The following is a 6,400-nucleotide window of genomic DNA, read 5'->3' on the forward strand; positions in this document are numbered from 1 at the left end:
GACTAAGTTTTGTATCATGTATAAGTTATGTATAATGGATGAATATTATTTATAATGGATAAATAATTGATTTATAATGGATGAATAAGTTATGCACGTGTATAATTGAGCATATAACGTGTGTAATTAGCTCGAAGGGCCGAATGGCCTACTCCTGCACCTATTTTCTATGTTTCTAGCATATGATTATGTGTAATTTTTTGCGTAAAATATGTTTGATTTAAGAAATATTGCACATAATTTATGCACAACATTTGCATAGAGGCTGAAGAAGGGTCTCAACCCGAAACATCACCCATTCCTTCTCTCCAGAGATGCTGCCTGTCCTGCTGAGTTATTCCAGCATTTTGTGTTATCATCAATTAAGATTTTCCTTAACGTTAAGAGATGTGTTTTGCATGTTGATTTCTGACTAGTTATCCAGTTTACAGTCTGGACAAGGACTGTCTCCGACTACATTCTATCTTTGTCCCGCCCCCTTCCCTGACATCAGTCTGAAGAAGGGTCTTGACCTGAAACGTCACCCATTCCTTTTCTCCCGAGATGCTGCCTGACCCGCTGCGTTACGCCAGCATTTTGTGTCTACAGTCTGGATAATTAGTCTTTACTCCGAAGAAGAGTTGAAAGGTCTCGACCCGAAACGTCGCCCATTCCTTCTCTCCTGAGATGCTGCCTGACCTGCTGAGTTACTCCCGCATTTTGTGAATAAATACCTTCGAGTTGTACCAGTATCTGCAGTTATTTTCTTACGCCACCTACCCATGGTCTCCAGAGATGCTGCCTGAGTTACTCCCAACACTTTGTGTCTATTCAGTTTACACCTGGAGTAATACCTTCAAAAATGTGGATAGGACATGACGTGCTTGAACCTGACCCCCATCTTTATGGTAGAAACAAAGAACTGCAGATGCTGGTTTGTACCAAAGATAGAAACAAAGTGCCGGAGTAATGCAGTGCAGGGAAGCAATGTTGTAATGCAGTCGGAATTCATCACTACACATTTGTCCGCTCTGCTGCGAAACCTCTTCAAGGTATGCCGACTTTGATTAGCATCTGCAGTTCCTTACACATACCTACTTTGAAGAATAAGAAAATAACTGCAGATGCTGGTACAAATTGAAGGTATTTATTCACAAAATGCTGGAGTAACTCAGCAGGTCAGGCAGCATCTCAGGAGAGAAGGAATGGGTGACGTTTCGGGTCGAGACCCTTCTTCAGACTTTGAAGAAGCTTTCCTCCTCTCTCCCACGGGATATCTGCAACTCCCTCTCTAACTGCTCACCTATTCCTTGGCTCCAGGGATGCTGCCTGACCCGCTGAGTTACTCCAGCATTTTGTGTCTATCTAGGCGACAGAGTGATGCAGTCTGAGGAAGTAATGGAGTAATAAGCGATTCATGCCCATTAGTGATAGGGCACACTTAGGCCATTCGGCCCATCAAGTGTAAAGGAGAAAGTGGTTTGAAGGGTTAAGGTGTATGTGATCAAATGCTACATGAAGTGTAAGAAGATAACTGCAGATGCTGGTACAAATCGAAGGTATTTATTCACAAAATGCTGGAGTAACTCAGCAGGTCAGGCAGCATCTCAGGAGAAGGAATGGGCGACGTTTCGGGTCGAGACCCTTCTTCAGACGCAAATGCTACATGAAGATGAACTGTCACTAAACTAGATTGCATACCTCAGACGCCTGCAAGTCTATCTCTGTGTAGATGCCGGCTTGAGATTACAAAAGTGGTGTTGTATAACTACAAAGGACAGGACCGATACCAAGGAAGAGCACAGAGTAGAATGAGCCTCTTTACAATCACCATAAAGTTGAGCACCAGGAAGCTGTTTATGTTAATAGACTGAACCTCTTTACAACCACCATAAAGTTGAGCACCAGGAAGATGTGTTTATGTTAATAGACTGAATTAATGACCTTGGACAATGGCCAGTGATAGTGGGTGATGATTCATTGAACTCCTGTCCTCTTGCAAGACCACCCGTGTGGGGTGTCTGGTTCTGATTATCACTTCTAAAAACCTATTGTATTTGGTGTATAAAAATGCTGCTGAAACACTCTGTGGGTGAGTGGGGTCCTTGAGTGACTGAGCATACTAGTTGTAGCTCTCCCACTCCCACTGGCGTGATAAAGACTCTAATGTTTTACCACCGCCGACCGCGGTGACGTGCAGCGGCAGCGTCTTCGCCCGCCCCGGATCACGGGGCTTGGGTCGGCCCGCTGCGGACCTTTCACCGTCCGGCGCGGCCTGGAACGTGGCAACTTCAACAGCCTGACCGCGGGAGAAGATGGCAGGGGAAGAGAAAAGACATTCTGGCCTTCCATCACAGTGAGGAGGTGACCGGAGGAGACTCACTGTGATGGATGTTTCTTTTTTTTTGTCTTGTGTTGGTTGTGATTGTGTGTGAAATTGTTTATCTTTATTGCTCTATTGCTGGACTGTGGGTGACCTTTCATTTCACTGCACATCTTGTATGTGTATGTGACATAAACTTGACTTGACTTGACACTTTATGGTATTGTTGTCTATCTATAGAATCAAACTTTAACAGCAGAACCAGCCAATTTCTGTCTACAAATACTCTCCTCCGCCTAGCAGAGCTGGTCCTTCCCCTCAACAACTTCTCCTTCGACTCCTCCCACTTCCTCCAAATCCAAGGCGTAGATATGGGCACCCGTATGGACCCTAGCTATGCCTGCCTCTTTGTAGGGTACATCGAACAATCCCTGTTCCAGGCATACACTGGCCCTATCCCCGAACTCTACCTCCACTACATTGACGACTGCAGCGGGGCTCACGTTGTCGACCTCCCCGTGGTGAGCCCAGTCAACTGACCTCAGTCAGGCGAACAACAACAAACAGAGACAGCAGAAGCAGCTTCATAACTTCTGCTGCCTCAAACGCAAGAAGAAGACTGCAGCGGTGCTGCCTCCTGCACCCATGCAGAACAGTGCAACAAGACCTGGGTGTCCTTGTACACCAGTCACTGAAAGTAAGCGTGCAGGTACAGCAGGCAGTGAAGAAAGCTAAAGGAATGTTGGCCGTCATAACAAGAGGATTTTATAGGAGTAAAGAGGTCCTTCTGCAGTTGTACAGGGCCCTGGTGAGACCACATCTGGAGTATTGTGTGCAGTTTTGGTCTCCTAATTTGAGGAAGGACATCCTTACTATTGAGGCAGTGCAGCGTAGGTTCACGAGGTTAATCCCCGGGATGGCGGGACTGTCATATGAGGAACGATTGGAAAGACTGGGCTTGTATTCACTGGAATTTAGAAGGATGAGAGGGAATCATATAAAATTATAAAAGGACTGGACAAGCTAGATGCAGGAAAAACAATACAATATACAATATATCTTTATTGTCATTGTACAGGGGTACAACGAGATTGGGAATGCGACTTCCATACAATGCAATACATTAATTAGCTAATCAGCATAAATTTAGACAACCCAGTGAGACAAAATTATAGACAGTGTTAAAACAGAATAAAATGCAAGTAGGTCTGTGCCAGTTCGCTGTGCGATGTGACCATCCGGCTCAGCAGGACCGGATCAGAGCAGCTATGGCCCTGGGGATGAAGCTGTTCCCGAGTCTGGAGGTGCGGGCGTAGAAGGCCTTGTAGCGTCTGCCAGATGGTAGAAGTTCGAACAGACTGTTGCAGGGGTGTGAAGAGTCTTTGTGAATGATGGTGGCTTTCCTGAAGCATCGTTTGTTGTAGATGCCCTCCAAGGCTGGTAGCTGTGTTCCGTTAGTCTTCTGAGCTCTATGGACTACTCGCTGAAGAGCTTTCCTCTCTGCCTCCGTGCAGCTGAGATACCACACAGGGATGCCATGTGTTAGGATGCTCTCTATGGTGCAGCGGTAGAAGGTCGTCAGCAGCTGTTGGGGCAGACCAGACTTTTTCAGTGTTCTCAGGTAGAACAGTCATTGCTGTGCCTTCTTGACCAGCGCAGCGGTGTTAGTGGACCATGTGAGGTCCTCCGAAATGTGAGTGCCCAGAATCGTGACGCTGGACACTCTCTCCACACTGTCCCCATTGATAAAGATCGGAGCGTATTCCCTGTTGTGTGACCTACGGAAGTTGATGATCAGCTCCTTGGTCTTGGGTGGTATTTAGGGACAGGTTGTTATCAGAGCACCAGTCCGCCAGGTTCTGCACCTCCGCTCTGTAGTTTGTTTCATCACCGTTGGTGATCAGCCCGATCACCGTTGTGTCGTCTGCAAACTTGACAATGGTGTTGAATGCAGGAACACAGTCGTGTGTGAATAGGGAGTAGAGCATGGGGCCCAATGTTCCCAATGTTGGGGGAGTCCGGGAACCAGGGGCCACACAGTCTAAGAATAAAGGGGAGGCCATTTAAAAACTGAGGTGAGAAGAACTTTTTAATCCAAGGAGTTGTGAATGTGCGGAATTCTCTGCCACAGAGGGCAGTGGAGGCCGATTCACTGGATGGATTTAAGAGAGAGTTAGATAGAGCTCTAGGGGCTAGTGGAATCAAGGGATATGGGGAGAAGGCAGGCACGGGTTACTGATTGTGGATGGCAGTACTGGCTGGAAGGGCCGAATGGCCTCGCCCTGCACCTGTTGTCTATGTTTCTATGTGTTTAAGCTCGGGTTTGCAGGCATCTGCAGCGATGTCCAGATACTTGGCGATCCCAGCACCCATGATGGAGAGGGAGACGGTAGCTGCAGTCACCCACCTCACCCCCGGCCGCTCTGACTGGCTCCGATCACCGCGACCGGGACTGGGAGTAGGCGTCGGCCAGGACCAGGCCCTCCATCACCTGGCAACCGGCGCTTCCGGGTGGCAACAGGTGCGCCGGCGCCCCGCGCATGCGTGGGTCCCCGGCCCGCGCCGTCTGAGCATGCGCCGACGCCGGGCATCCTGGGAGTTGTAGTTAAAGTCCTCCAGAACTGCTGCACACACACACACACCCACACACCTACAATTGGCCCGCTTGGGTTTTCTCCGGGTGCTCATGTTTCCTCCCACACTCCAAAGACGTACAGTAAGAAAATAACTGCAGATGCTGGTACGAATCGAAGGTATTTATTTCACAAAATGCTGGAGTAACTCAGCAGGTCAGGCAACATCTCTGGAGAAAAAGGAAACGAGTGACGTTTCGGGTCGAGACCCCTTCTTCAGACTGAGAGTCAGAGGAGAGAGGGAGACTAGAGATATGGAAGAGATATGTCTGAAGAAGGGTCTCGACTAGCATTTTGTGACACCTTCAATTTGTACCAGCATCTTCAGTTATTTGTGTATATATCTACAGAGGTATGGAAGGGTAAGGTGTGAAATCGACAGATCAAAGCAGGCGATATTCCAGGAAATTAAGAATGATTCATTGTGTGGGAATTTATTCACAAAATGCTGGAGTAACTCAGCAGGTCAGGCAGCATCTCAGGAGAGAAGGAATGGGTAACGTTTCGGGGTCGAGAACCCTTCTTCAGACAGAATAAATACCTTCGATATGTACCAGCACCTGCAGTTATTTTCTTATACACATTGTGTGGGAAGGTAACTAACAATGAACCATTCTACATTTCCTGTAAGAAAATAACTGCAGATGCTGGTACAAATCGAAGGTATTTATTTCACAAAATGCTGGAGTAACTCAGCAGGTCAGGGCAGCATCTCAGGAGAGAAGGAATGTGTGACGTTTTGGGTCGAGACCTTTTTGAAGCCTGACCTGCTGAGTTACTCCAGCATTTTGTGAAATAAATTCTACATTTCCTTGTCATCTCCTATAAAGGATGCACATTATCTTTCGCTCTTGTATTTTACTTCCTCGTTCCTCGGCAGTACCTTGGTCTGCGTTTGCTGAATGCTCAAAAGAGTCACGTTTTTCGCAACTAAGTTAAAGTCACAGAGGCAAAGAGCCACAGAGCACGGATACAGGCACTTCGGTTCAACTTGCCTAAGATGCCCCATCTAAGCTCGCCCCCCGCGTCCCCCGCCCCTGCCCCCTGCCCCTGCCCCCCGCCCCTGCCCCCTGCCCCTGCCCCCTGCCCCTGCCCCCTGCCCCTGCCCCTTGCCCCTGCCCCTCAGAGCCGGTGCCCCAGCCCCTGCCCTCTGCCCCCTGCCCCGCAGAGCCGGTGCCTACCTGCTGCCCCATCCACGCTGTGAGCGCTGCCAGCTGATGTCCTTGTGAATGGGAGCTGGCCCCGCCATGCCGGTGATTGACAGCTCCGGCGCCCGGGGGGGGTGTGACGCAACGCGCCGCGGCGGGGGGCGTGGTCTGCGCGTCGCCATGGTAACGACAACACTAACAGAGCAACCGCCGCTGCTCGAGCGGGAGAGAGAGAGTGAGGGGAGAGTGAAGGGAGAGAGAGTGAGGGGGAGAGAGAGAGAGAGAGAGGGGAGTGAGGGGACGAGTGAAGGGAGAGA

The sequence above is a fragment of the Rhinoraja longicauda genome, chromosome 12 (genome assembly GCF_053455715.1).
Source record: "Rhinoraja longicauda isolate Sanriku21f chromosome 12, sRhiLon1.1, whole genome shotgun sequence".
In the NCBI taxonomy this organism is placed as follows: Eukaryota; Metazoa; Chordata; class Chondrichthyes; order Rajiformes; family Arhynchobatidae; genus Rhinoraja; species Rhinoraja longicauda.